Raw genomic sequence first — 15,384 nt, 5'->3', positions numbered from 1 at the left:
CTGGGCAGAGATGCGGTTTTGAGGCCCCTGTCTGGCGAGGAAGAAGATTCGGCCCCAGTTTCTAAACTGGCGAAGGACAATAAGAGAAAAAGGACCTCTACTCCCGAAAATCCGAAAGCGAAGGCGAGGTCAGCTCGCAAGTCGAGGAAGAATACCACCCCTTTGACCTTAGAATCAGTTCTGTGTCTAAGAGATGAAGACAAGTAAGAAGAAGAAGAAGAAGACGATGGGACCGTACTGGTGGCCCGAGTGAAGAAAACTATCGATGCCCCACAGGCAGCTGGATCGATGGTGGTTTATAAGGCTCCGCCTCGAACTGAGGGTATGTCGGAGAAAGATTCGGGCAAAGTCCCCGAGTCGTTAGGGATCGAGGGCACCTCCCATCAAAGTTTATGGATGGTGGATATGTATGGAGGGCGCCTCCCCTGAATCTCTTCGAATCAAAGAGAACGCCCCAAGTGACTCACTTGGGGCGGTATTTTTCGAAGACTTGCCCACTTTCCCTTCTTTTTCCGAAGGGGCGATTCGGGAAGCCCAAGCTTTAGGGGCCCTCGAGGTAGATGGATCTCATGAGGGAGAAGATCCTTTTCGTGATCTGTTTACCGGTGTCGAGGAGGTTGTCGGCACTAGTGATGCATCGGGTCTTTTCCACGGAGTGCAGCAGGCTTATAATCGGGTAAGCCTTAACTTACTTTGTTGGTATTATCTTTAGGTTTGTTTTTCTTTTCTAACTTCATTTCTTCTTTCTTCGTAGGCCGTATCAGTTCATCGAGAGGCATGTTCTCGGTCTCGAGCTGAGTTGCATCGATACGGGGCCGACTCCAACGGGTCACGGAGGAGAGGAACGCCCTTAAACTCCTCTTAGGGCAAAGGGGAGAGAAAATCAAGGACCTCCGGGCTGAGTTGGCCAAGGCTCATCAAGATCAGACCGATCTGTCCGAGCAGGTAATGATACTATTAAAAGCCTATGGGCTCGATACCAGAACGATGGCTAATTTTTCGGTCTCACAGCTGCAGCAGAAGCTTGACATGATCGGGAAACTCCGTGAGGAGGTCGATGTGATAAAGGCGGAGTCCTTGAAGTGGAAAGAAAGTATGGACCGCTTTGCTGCAGAGAAAGAGGCTGGTCGAGCCTAACTATCATTGACCGAAGGTCAACTTCAAGGTCTGAAGGAGAAAAGCTCGGTTCAAGCTAGGAAAATAGAGGAGCTCAAGGCTCGGTTGGCTTCTGAACTTGCCAAGGCCGAAAAGACAAAAGACGATGCAGATGCATTTGTAGCCGTTTATCGGGCCGATGCTGAAGCCGCTCAGGTATATGCGAGAGAGACAATCGAGACCGCTCGAACTCGAGCACATCGGATTGTAGAATTTGCCAAATGCCAATCTTGGAGGGAAACCCTCGAGAAGATCCATGCTCGAGGCTTCGATCTTACTGAAGAGATAACAAAGGCCAAAGACCTTGAAGGCGATGCTGGGGACTTGTCCTCCGATGATGATGATGACGATGATGATGATGGGAGCATGAACGGATCTGAGAGTGGGGAGGAGCCTGATGAAGAAAAGACTGTCCCCAGAGATAATTAAGGTTTTTCTTATTTTGATCTTCGTGTAAGGTCCCGATCTGACGTTTGTAAATATTATCATATATATAAAGGTCTTTTCCTTTCTCAACTTGTCTCTGTTTTATTTTTTGCCTTGTGAAGATTTTGTTTTACTCATGCCTTATGAAAATGTTCATAAGTTTGAGGCTTAAGGCAATTTTGTTCGAACTCGGATTTTGAAGTCTTTATAACTGAGCGAGTGCTCTCTCAAACTCGAAGTACGAGTGGCCCTTAGGCTTTATAGTTGAGTGAGTGTTTGCTCAAACTCGAAGTAAAGTAGCCCGTTGGCTTGATGGTTGAGTGAGTGATTTCTCGAACTCAAAATAAAAGTAGCATGTAGGCTTAGTAGTCAAGTGAGTGATTCGAACTCGAAGTAATGTAGCCCGTAGGCTTAATGGTTGAGTTAGTGATTTCTCGAACTCAAAATAAGAGTAGCCCGTAAGTTTAGTAGTCGAATGAGTACTTGCTCGAACTCGAAGTAATATAGCTCGTAGGCTTAATGGTTTAGTGAGTGATTTCTCGAACTCAAAATAAGAGTAGCCCGTAGGCTTAGTAGTCGAGTGAGTGATTCGAACTTGAAGTAACGTAGCCTGTAGGCTTAATAGTTGAGTGAGTGATTTCTCGAACTCAAAATAAGAGTAGCCCGTAGTCTTAGTAGTCAAATGAGTGCTTGCTCGAACTCGAAGTAATGTAGCCCGTAGGCTTAATGGTTGAATGAGTGATTTTTCGAACTCAAAATAAGAGTAGCCCGTAGGCTTAGTAGTCGAGTGAGTGATTCGAACTCGAAGTAACATAGCATGTAGGCTTAATGGTTAAGTGAGTGATTTCTCGAACTCAAAATAAGAGTAGCCTGCAGGTTTAGTAGTCGAGTGAGTGATTCGAACTCGAAGTAACGTAGCCTGTAGGCTTAATGGTTGAGTGAGTGATTTCTCGAACTCAAAATAACAGTAGCCCATAGGCTTAGTGGTCGAGTGAGTGATTGCTCGAACTCGAAGTAAGATAGCCCTTTGGCTTAATAGTCGAGTGAGTGATTGCTCGAACTCGAACTCGAACTCGAAGTATTGTAGCCCGTAGGCTTAATGGTCGAGTGAGTGATTTCTCGAACTCAAAATAAGAGTAGCCCATAGTCTTAGTAGTCGAATGAGTGCTTGCTCGAACTCAAAGTAATGTGGTCCAATAATTCGAGGCAAGTATTCATAGCTTCGTAATTTAATTCTTCTGTTGTATATCGAAACCTGGCACTGGGTTCCCCGACTTCGACCGGAATGAAGGCTTCGGAGCCATACACTAAGGAGAACGGGGTTGCCCCCGTACTGGATTTTGATGTTGTTCGATATTCCCAAAGAACTTCGGGTAGGATTTCTCTCCATTTTCCCTTAGCGTCGTTCAACCTTTTCTTTAGGTTTTGAATGATAGTCTTGTTCGTTGATTCGGCCTGTCCGTTCCCACTAGGTGATACGATGTCGATAATATCCATTTTTTGTAGTCTTCGAGGAATTTTGTCACTTTGCTGCCGATAAATTATTTCCCATTGTCACATACTATTTCGGCGGGTATCCCAAATCGACATATGATATGATCCCAGATGAAGTCTATAACCTCTTTCTCTCTTACTTTCTCGAACGCCTGTACTTCAACCCATTTAAAGAAATAGTCAGTCATAAATAAAATAAACTTGGCTTTACCTGGGGCCGATGGCAGAGGGCCGATGATATCCATCTCCCATTTTGTGAATGGCCAGGGATAGGATTGAGTGAAGTTGCTCTCCGGGCTGATGGATCATCAGTGCAAACCTTTGACATTTATCACATTTTTGAACAAACTCATTTGCATCTTTGTTCATATCGATCCAATAATATCCTGCTCTGGTTATTTTTCGGACTAATGAATCGGTACCAGAATGATTTCCACAAGTACCCTCATGAATCTCACGTAGGATGTAGTCGATGTCTCCTGGACCTAAGCATCCTGCCAACGGTCCATCGAATGTCCTTCAGTATAATGTTCCGTCTGCAGTCAATGTGAATCGAGCAGCTTTGGTTCGTATGGCCCTCAAATTTTTAGGGTCCAATGGGAGCTTTCCGTTCTCCAAGTATTCAATATACTTATTCTTCCAATCCCAGGTTAAGCTTGTAGAATTTATCTCGACATGACCTTCCTCGATCATAGATCTCGAGAGTTGAACGACAGTCCCTGAGCTGATCTCATCTTCCTCGACCGATGATCCCAGATTTGCAAGGGCATCGGCCTCACTGTTTTGTTCTCGAGGTACACGCTGTAAAATCCATTCTTTGAAATAGTGCAAAGTTACCTGTAGTTTGTCCAAATACCTTTGCATTCTATCCTCTCGAACTTCGAAGGTTTGTTTACTTGATTTACCACCAGTAAAGAGTCACACTTGTCTTCAATGACTTCTGCTCCCAAGCTTTTAGCTAGCTCGAGACCTGCAATCATGGCCTCATACTCGGCCTCGTTGTTAGTCAACCTAGTAGTTTTGATAGATTGCCTAATAGTGCTACCCGTAGGCGGCTTTAAAATGATGCCTAGCCCGAACCCCTTCGCGTTCGAAGCCCCGTTTGAAAAAAGGGTCCATACCCCTGATGATGTACTATATTTCAACAAGAGTTCCTTTTCGACTTCGGGTACGAGGGTTGGCGTGAAATCGGCCACGAAGTCCGCTAAAATTTGAGACTTGATGGCCGCCCGGGGTTGATTTTCGATATCGTACCCACTGAGTTCGACGACCCATTTGGCTAATCGGGCCAATAGTTAGGGCTTATGTAAAATATTACGAAGTGGGTAAGTGGTCAATACGCATATGGGGTGACATTGAAAGTATGGTCTTAACTTTCTAGAGGCGCTTATTAGTGCAAGTGCCAATTTCTCTAAGTGTGGATATCTAGTTTCTGCTTCCCCTAAGGTTCGCCTTACATAATAAATGGGAAATTGCGTACCTTGATCTTCTTGAACTAGGACACCACTTACCGCGATTTCCGATACTGCCAAGTACAAGCAAAGTTTCTTGTCTGCTTTTGGAGTGTGAAGCAGTGGTGGGCTCGATAGGTATCCCTTCAATTCCTCTAGTACATGTTGGCATTCCGGGGTCCAGGCAAAATTGTTCTTCTTTTTGAGTAGAGAGAAAAATATGTGACTTCGATCTGACGACCTTGAAATGAATCGGCCTAAGGCATCAAATCCATTCTGTTAGCCTCTGCACGACTTTTACACTATCCACGATGGCAATGTATTCGATGGCCTTGATTTTATTGGGGTTGATCTCGATCCCCTGATTCGATACCATGAAGCCAAAATCGACCCCGAAAGCACATTTCTCGAGGTTGAGCTTCATGTTGTATTTCCTTAAAATCTCGAATGTTTCCTGTAAATGAGCCAAATGGTCCTCTATGCGTAGGGACTTAACTAGCATGTCATCAATATAAACTTTCATTGATTTACCTATTTGTTGCTTGAACATTTTATTTACTAGGCGTTGGTAAGTAGCTCCTACATTTTTGAGCCCGAAGGGTATCACATTATAACAATATATTCCATACTTGGTGACAAATGAAGTTTTTTCCCAGTCTTCCGGGTTCATTTGGATTTGATTATACCCGGAATAGGTATCGAGAAAAGTAAGGACCTCGTGGCCAGCCATGGCATCGATCATGCGATCGATGTTAGACAGTGGAAAAGAATTTTTGGGGCACACCTTGTTTAAATCCTTATAATCTACACACATTCTAAGTTTGTTTCCTTTTTTAGGGACTACAACTACATTGGCTAACCATTCGGGGTATTTCACCTCCCGAATGGACCCTATTTTAAGAAGTTTAGTTACCTCGTCCTTTATGAATGCGTGCTTTACCTCGGACTAGGGTCTTCTCTTTTGCTTCACCGGTTTGAACCTAGGGTCCAGGCTTAGACGATGCATCGTTATATCCGGTGGGATCCCTGTTATATCTAAATGGGACCAAGCAAAATAATCTATGTTATCGATAAGAAATTGAATAAGCCTTTTTCCTGAGTTCGGGGGTTAGTCCCGTTCCCAGGTATACCTTTCATTCGGGCAAATGTTCGATTAGTATGACTTGTTCCAGTTCTTCAATCATTGATTGGGTAGCGTCGGAATCATCGGGGACCACGAAGGATCGAGGGATACTTTGATCACCATCTTCGTCAATCTTCTGATTTTCTGGTTGGGTTGAAGTTGATGTCTGTGATTGCTATTTGGCATCTCGTTCCCCCTTTGAGTCTGACCCCTTTGTTGATGAAGGTGAGAATATCAGAATTTCTTCTTCGACGGCAAATATTTCTCTCGCGGCCGGTTGTTCTCCGTACACTATTTTGACTCCCTCTGATGTTGGGAATTTAAGAACCTGATGGAGGGTAGAAGGTACAACTCTTATATTGTGGATCCAGGGCCTTCCAAAAAGGGCGTTGTACCTCATGTCGCCTTCGATTACGTGGAACTTCATTTCTTGGATGGTCCCGACTATGTTTATCTGCAGAATTATCTCGCCTTTGGTGGTTTCACATGCCATATTGAATCCGTTTAGAACCAGGGTTGCGGGTATGACCTGCTCCTGTAGACCGAGCTGTTCTACAACCTTCGATCTAATAATGTTGGCCGAGCTACCTGGATCAATTAACACATGCTTAACTTTAGTTTTATTCATAAGTACGGATATTACCAGTGCATCGTTGTGAGGTTGCATGACTCCTTCTGCATCTTCATCATTAAAGGACAAGGATCCTATGGGTGCGTAATCCTGAGTTCGAGGTCGCTTTTCTCTCATAACCGATGTCTTAGTGCGCTTAAGCACCAACCCCTGAGGGGTATCGACGCCACCGATGATAATGTGGATGATGTGTTGTGGTTCTTCCTATTCGTTTTGTTTACCAAAATCCCTATTTTTGAAATGGTTTTTGGCCCTGTCGCTTAAATATTCTCGAAGGTGCCCTTTATTGAATAACCGAGCTACCTCCTCTCTTAGTTGCCTGCAATCTTCCGTTCTGTGGCCATGGGTGCCGTGATATTCGCACATTTTATTGGGATTCCTCTGGGCAGGATCGGTCTGCATGGGTCGAGGCCACTTAGTGTCTTTGATGCGTCTGATTGCCGACACGATGGCGGATGCATCGATGCTAAAGTTATATTCTGATTATCGTAGTGCTTCCTTAGGTCCGGTAGTCCTGTCGATCCCATTTCTATTCATCAGCCCCCGAGACCCTTGACCTCGATCACTTCTTTTATTGCCTAGTCTGGGGTTACGTCTCGATTCATTGATCCTGTGGTTTCCACTATATGGTCGGTATCGGTCCCTGATCGGACCTTGTTCTCAATTGATATCCCTTCTAGCAGTGGGTTTAGAACCCAACTGATCGTCTTTGACTCTAATTTTTGACTGTTACCGATTATGCACGTCGGCACAAGTAATAGCTGGGTACTCGATCAGGTTATGCTTCAACCGCCGTGAACCCGTCGAACTTCGTTCGTTCAAATCTTGAGTGAAAGCCTGAATAGCCCAATCGTCTGTGACTGGTGGGAGATCTATTCGTTCCATTTGAAAACGAGATACGAACTCCCTTAGCATCTCGTTATCCTTTTGTCTTACCTTGAATAGGTCCGACTTCCTGGTTTCGACCTTTATGGCCCGGCGTGCGCTTTTAATAAAGGAATTTGCAAGCATAGCAAAAGAATCGATAGAATTAGATGGTAAATTATGATACCATATCATTGCTCCCTTTGACAGGGTTTCGCCGAATTTCTTTAATAATACGGATTCGATTTCATCGTCCTCTAGGTCGTTCCCTTTAATAGCATATGTGTAAGAGGTGACATGTTCATTGGGGTCGGTAGTTCCGTTATATTTAGGAATCTCGGGCATGCGAAAATTCTTTGGGATCGGTTTAGGAGCCGCGCTTGGGGGGAAAGGCTTTTGTACGAATTTTTTGGAATCTAAGCCCTTCAATATCAGTGGTGGCCCCGGATCTGATCAACCCTAGAGTTATACGTTTCCATCTTTTTGTCGTTTGCTTTGATCCTCCTTTCTCCTGATTCTATTCATTTGGCCAGTTCTTCGAACATCTTAGCAATTTCGGGATTAGTCCCGGACTCTTGCTCATTTTACCTTACTATAGCTGGTTCCGTTATGTGGGTGAATTCTCGGGGTGGGGGCTCCGGCCTGCTCGGTATCTGGGTTTGACTCTGCAACTGAGCTATTGCTGCCTGTTGAGCTTGCAACATTTCGAAAATCATACGCAAGCTGATGTCGTTTTCCTCGACGTTATGGGTGTCTCGAGCCGCAGATCGGGTGCAACCATGAATGCTATTTTCAGGTTCAAAATGTAGGTTTGCCTCAATGGCTACATGCGAATTAACGTCTAATGGCACTTCGACTCTGTCACGCCCCAAAACTGAAGAGACGTGGCCGGCACCCGGTACCATACTCGACCCGAGCGTACCACTCTATAACTATGAACTCTAGAGGGGTAACCCTCAACCTAGGTCGATGAGGCCATATTCTGAATCATCTGAAAATATCGTCTCTCTCATCTGAGGGGTAAACATACCCAAAAACTCATATATATTTAAATATATATATCTATATATAAATGTGCAGGCTGACGAGGCCGCCATGAATATCTACTGATATACAAACTATACAGGACTTGTCTACAAGCCTCTAGAGATAGTTGAACTGTATCACGGTCGGGACAGGGCCTCGACCTACCCATCAAACCTGTATATATAAAACAGACTCCAAGGTCTAGACCTGGTAACTCCGAAAGACGTGGAGCTTACCGATCAGGCTGAACTCGGGAAACACCTACTGAGGAGGTCTACCCGTCTGTCTGTCTGAACCTGCACGCATGAAATGCAGCGTCCCCAGCAAAGGGACGTTAGTACAAATAATGTACTGAGTATGCAAGGCAACAGAATAATTGAAAGCTAAAACTGAACTGATGATATAATAACTGAATGTAACTGGGAGTCAAAAATAATATGAAGATATGCTTACCTGTTGATACTGGCTCAACTCTCTCCATATAGTATGTAAAATAGTTGTCCGGTCCTATAAGGCACGGTATGTGTAACTGCCCTGCCGTAGTAGGCTCGCTCATAGGTGCTCGTCCATACTAGGCTCTGTATCTCGGCCATTCTGGGCTCGCTCATAGGCGCTCGGCCACAGTAGGCTCTGTATATAACTTACCATCTGATCAAAGGTTGCCCAATAGGGGTCTGCCCACCGATTATAGCTCGATGGTGGTAAAAATACTGTAACACTGTATATATATACACTTTATGCTCTATTGGCTGAAATAAGCCAATACTAAACTGAATATGAAGTCTCGATAAGGGAGAATACTATAACTTCTGAGACTAGGATAATGTGAATAAATTCAGGAATACAAACTTCTCTTTATGCTTCATCATCAAACTCATGTAGTTACAAGATCATGCCAAAATGAAGAAAGGTTTAGCCTTAACATACCTTATCACAATTTTTTCAATCACCAAGTTGAACTCACCTCTTCGCACCTTAATCTACAAGAATGATAATAATACTATCGTTAAGTTACGAAAGGTACAACTATCGCACAACGAACAACAAACTTATTTTGTATTAAAACGGGCAGCATCTCCCCTATAATCCTTACTTCCTCCAAATTCAAGATAACACCAACAATACAAGAACAGAACAATAACAACATATATATACCATTTTTTAGCCCTATATACGCCATCAAATACTACAAAATAGCCCAACACACCCCAATCTCTTCATACACAAAACGACCACCGTAGTAGTGTCAAACGACTCGGAAATGTTATGACGAACGACCAGCCAACCACCCTACATTTATATGGTGTTTCTACACCCCCTTCCTCCTCCAAAACTCCACAAAACAGTAGTAAAACACGCAGCCCAACAGCAACACAAAATAGTCCATAAAACAGTCCGCTACAAGTGAATAACTCGAACTCACGGCTTCCGATCACCGTCCCGTGAGTTCTTACAAGTATAGAACGACTTACCATGAATTTACAGCAGAAGAAAATGGATGAAAGAGATCAGTAAACTCACCTTATTTGTTGGATAACTCAGCTCCTATCTTGGTTCTTCAAACTCTAGGTTTTACCTCCAATTAGAACTTGAAAGGGAGAGAAAATCAATTAGGGTTTGTGGGAAATATTTGGGAGGATTCTTTGCAGAGCTTATGTCTGGTTATTATGCTCTATTTTAAGTCTAATATATGAAGAAAATAGGCCTTTAAAAGGCCTCTTTGGACGACCCGAAATGGCCCATTTTTGGGCTTTCATTTAAGCAAGTAGGTGACACACCTACTTGTCACCTAGCAGCTTGCGCAGTATCGCAAACAATGACCATATCTCTTTACTTCGATGTCGTATTGACAAACGGTTTAATGCGTTGGAAAATAGACTCATAGATCGTTAATTTGATTGGTAGAACACCCCATAACTCTAAGTATATTGGGAGAAAATTGCAGTTACATTGGACCCAAAGTTTCAGTAAAACTTATGAATGTAACTTGTGATGACTTTCATCGACTTTTGTTCCACAACTCGCTTGACTTCAAAACATAACACACGGATGTCATACGACTAATATAAATCATAACATAATCTCCTTATCATGTTAAGCACCCTAGTCTCACCCCAAAGGTACATATTATAACATTCCCAACTTGTCGACTTTCGACGAAACATTATTTTCTTCAATTGCTTTAGCTTCTGAACCGTCCAACCCTCTTTGTACTTGTTGTTCATGATCTTAAATATTTGTAACCTCAGAGGTAACATGATTATCTTACTTTATATACTTTTAAAATATGATTTCATTTCTGAGCTTACATCAATTGACTTACGACGTACTCGTACGTATGAAAATATGGGTTGTAACATCATTCCCCCCTTTGGAACATTCGTCCTCGAATGTTGACTGGTGCACTTATCAGTCTCATAACCTATAGCTCTCATAAATACTTTATTGCTGGCCTTTCCATCTAGGCAACATTTCTATGAATAAATCCATAGGCCAGGGCATTCCCCACTTTAGGCCTCTTTCTGACACCACGACTTTTGGTCTGAATCCTTCCAACCTCGTAATTATTGCGATATTCTGTCATGCAGCCTGTACGACTTTGTCCTTGTATGTGCGCCTATGCGACTCTTCTGTTCCTTTTCCTCCAGCTTTTAGCCAATCTCTAGGCCTCACTTTGGGAACATATATAGAACTATGACAAGTTGTTCCTCCCGGTATATATAGGTGTAGTTAAGTTCTTTGCTCGGTACTTTGTCAAACTTACGACTATTGCGATATCTTGTTCGTAGCCTTATAAATATATCCTTATGGCTTTACTACATCTAGGTAGGTTATACTACACCATCAAACTTACTTCATTTTATTATTGTCGAGGTTTGCTACCCAACTGCAGGTTACCCTCTCGCTGCTTATCCTATATGTATAAATCTAAGTCCTTTAGTTCTTCCTCATTACTGTTCATCTTAAGAATGACGGCCTAATATCATCTCATACTTTGGAACTTTTATCTGCCTATTGTTGATTCATCTTAATGTTGATCTATAATCTACCACTGATAAATTGAAACCTCTTAGGTAATACATTGTCCTTAGGGATCACGTCTCATCAGAGAACATCTGAAGTTATTTGCTCGATCCACCTAGGGGCGATACTATACTTCAATAACCGTATTTCATCGCATCCCAACGTGATTCATCTTATGAGGGGTATTCTAATCTCATGCAATTCATGAAATCCCTTCTTTTTGAATCATTAACCAATCAATGGCCTTAACGTTATCCTCTTATCTATCACAATTATACCCTTATTCTACTACCAGGGCAACATTTCATCTCTTCAAATTGCTCATAGTCTTAGACTCCTCTAAGTTCATTCAGGCTATATTGAGTTTGTTTTTTATAACTTACGGAAACCATCAGCTCTCTTATTTTGATGGGCTTAATTCTGAGGCCTTACCTATTCTTGTCAGCTTCTCAATTACCTCTGCTTATCCTTACTCATGTCCGCCTAAAACCCTGTTGCTCTACCATACTTTATCTTGTGACCTACACATATTTATTTATAGTACTCACAACCTTCCTTTAACTTTCTAGCATCATACATTTCATTATGTTATTCTGGAACTTCAAGCGAGACATCAAACCGTCTCTAACTCTTCTTTAATCTCTTAACCAGACCTCTCGGTACTTGGAAACTATAGGCTAGAAGATATGCCACTGACAACACCACTATCATTTGTGGATACTGAATCACGGTGCTTTTAGCCCTCTATCTGATGTATGGACTATTCACAACCTCCTACACTTGTGCATCTCGTACTGTCTTAACCTTTACCTTACTTAGCTTTTAATCTCGCATTGTATCTTCTGTCTCTTTCATAACCTCTCTTCCACATAGGTAGAATTCACATCCACAACTTGAAGCTCTACTATAAATTTGCAGCTCTAGTGCGTACACAATCTGGTGGGAGCTTCATACTTACTCCTTATGAGACTAGTACTTTTTTTTTTAATCTGGCTTTATAGATACGACATCGAATTTCCTATGCTGGGTTTCACTTCGTTTATCTTGCATAATCTACTGATTTATCTGAACCTCTTGTCTAGCCATGACTAGGCTCTTCCTGAATTCCTGAATGAACTACTAACTACTCGTCAGTCCATGCTCATATTTACCTTCTGGGTAACCACTCTTGGGTTATGTCTTCTACCTTAACTTAACTTTTGCACTGGCTCCTAATGCATCAAGTATTCATTCGCTCTTATTTATCAATAACATCTAGTGTGGGCACCCTTACTGTCTCCCCTCGGTGTCGTGCTTGCATAATGTTCTGGACTCGTATCATGTCTGTAGGATCTGAATAAATGCAATATCATTCCTTTCACCATTTACTGCATTCTTCCTTTACTATTCCATAGTTACCTAAACCACTTAACTCTGACTTAATACCATATTACACCATCTTCCCCCCTTTAGGGGAGTATTAACATGTAATGCTATGAAAACTTACTTATAAATATTTTACCTCTTCATCTTCGACATATTTTCACGTCTTTATTGACTCTTACTTGCCTTGCAGTAACTCTTATGTAACAAGGATAATTAAATATCTTACACACGACGGTATAAGATACCTAGTGTAACTGGAACACTTAGTCCCTTAAGATTAACTTTGCTCAAAGTTCTTGCTTTAGAGAAGCGTCTTCCTGAGTGACCTTTAAAGGTTATTCTCCTGTTGTCTATTGTATCATTGCCGGAATGCGATCTTTGAAATTCACTTGATGTCGACTATCATCACCTCATTCGATCCCTAATTGATATTCAGTTTATCTTGTTCACTAGCCCATGCTAATTTCTATTACTCCGGGGGTCTAAATTGTTTTGTCTTGGTAATCACGTTGGACGCACCAACTCATTTCTCGAAATTAGAATATGACTTTTGGCCTATACTCTTTTATTGTCTCAAGTCATCTCTTTTTTTTTTCACTTGACTATAGACTCTATCATCATATCATATTTTGATTTACCATTATCACCCATTTATCACATCTTACTCATAATACTTCATTTCTCTCTTCTTATTCTCTTGCTAATACTTCTGTTTATCGCATTATTCTGAAAACTTCAACAAAACATTGTTTCACTTTTAGCTCCCCTGGCTCAATCCACCATTTCGGGTTACTCTAACCCAAGCTGGATCTTGATATCCCATCCTTCTCTTAAACTATATATGTTAGCTCCCATAGGGCATAACCGAGATGTGTGTGGCCAATTGTACATACCTCTATTTTTGTTGAAGGTAACTTAGAATTCTTTTATTTCTTTGCCTGACGTGGAAATTCGGACAGTCTTAATTAACTAGCTACCTCGTACCCTTCTTCACCATGCTTCTGTTACATGTTGAAACTTATAGTTTTACCTTATGATACTCCCATGGCCTGCTATTCACGGGGTATATTAGATATTCCTGTCTTAGGGTAAATGGGAAATTCGCACATATGGTAAGAACAATCTAATAGGGTCTCAAACAGGGCCACGTAGTCAAGAATTCTCTCTCTACTAATGCTTTTACCTGTTGTTGTATTAGACCTTTAGCTAGCTATAATTATTCTAATTGAAAGCATCGCTATATCATTAGCAAACATAAGCTTTGGCTCGAACTCTTATGACTCAGCTCTATAACACGATTTGGATTTGAATGAAGGGTAACAGACTCCTAAATGCCTTGTAGCCTCCTACTTATAAGTGTGGTGCACAACACACCGATAAACAAGACTCTACTAGACACGGCTTGTAGACTCCCTAGGATAGAACTGCTCTGATACCAAGTTTGTCATGCCCCAAACCTGAAGAGACGTGGCTAGCACCCGGTACCATACTCGACCCGAGCGTACCACTCTGTAACTATGAACTCTAGAGGGGTAACCCTCAACCTAGGTCGATGAGGCCATATTCTGAATCATCTGAAAATATCGTCTCTCTCATCTGAGGGGTAAACATACCCAAAAACTCATATATATTTAAATATATATATATCTATATATAAATGTGCAGGCTGACGAGGCCGCCATGAATATCTACTGATATACAAACTATACAGGACTTGTCTACAAGCCTCTAGAGATAGTTGAACTGTATCATAGTCGGGACAGGGCCTCGACCTACCCATCAAACCTGTATATATAAAACAGACTCCAAGGTCTAGACCTGGTAACTCCGAAAGATGTGGAGCTTACCGATCAGGCTGAACTCGGGAAACACCTACTGAGGAGGTCTACCCGTCTGTCTGTCTGAACCTGCACGCATGAAATGCAGCGTCCCCAGCAAAGGGACGTCAGTACAAATAATGTACTGAGTATGTAAGGCAACAGAATAACTGAAAGCTAAAACTGAACTGATGATATAATAACTGAATGTAACTGGGAGTCAAAAATAATATGAAGATATGCTTACCTGTTGATACTGACTCAACTCTCTCCATATAGTATGTAAAATAGTTGTCCGGCCCTATAAGGCTCGGTATGTGTAACTGCCCTGCCGTAGTAGGCTCGCTCATAGGTGCTCGGCCATACTAGGCTCTGTATCTCGGCCATTCTGGGCTCGCTCATAGGCGCTCGGCCACAGTAGGCTCTGTATATAACTTACCATCTGATCAGAGGTTGCCCAATAGGGGCCTGCCCACCGATTATAGCTCGATGGTGGTAAAAATACTGTAACACTGTATATATATATACACTTTATGCTCTATTGGCTGAAATAAGCCAATACTAAACTGAATATGAAGTCTCGATAAGGGAGAATATTATAACTTCTGAGAGTAGGATAATGTGAATAAATTCAGGAATACAAACTTCTCTTTATGCTTCGTCATCAAACTCATGTAGTTACGAGATCATGCCAAAATGAAGAAAGGTTTAGCCTTAATATACCTTATCACAATTTTTCCAATCACCAAGTTGAACTCACCTCTTTGCACCTTAATCTACAAGAATGATAATAATACTATCGTTAAGTTACGAAAGGTACAACTATCGCACAACGAACGACAAATTTATTTTGTATTAAAACGGGCAGCATCTCCCCTATAATCCTTACTTCCTCCAAATTCAAGATAACACCAACAATACAAGAACAGAACAATAACAACATATATATACCATTTTTTAGCCCTATATACGCCATCAAATACTACAAAATAGCCCAACACACCCCAA

The sequence above is a fragment of the Nicotiana tomentosiformis genome, chromosome 1 (genome assembly GCF_000390325.3).
Source record: "Nicotiana tomentosiformis chromosome 1, ASM39032v3, whole genome shotgun sequence".
In the NCBI taxonomy this organism is placed as follows: Eukaryota; Viridiplantae; Streptophyta; class Magnoliopsida; order Solanales; family Solanaceae; genus Nicotiana; species Nicotiana tomentosiformis.
The sequence above is the reverse complement of the archived record's forward strand: the minus strand, read 5'-3'. Positions refer to the sequence as shown.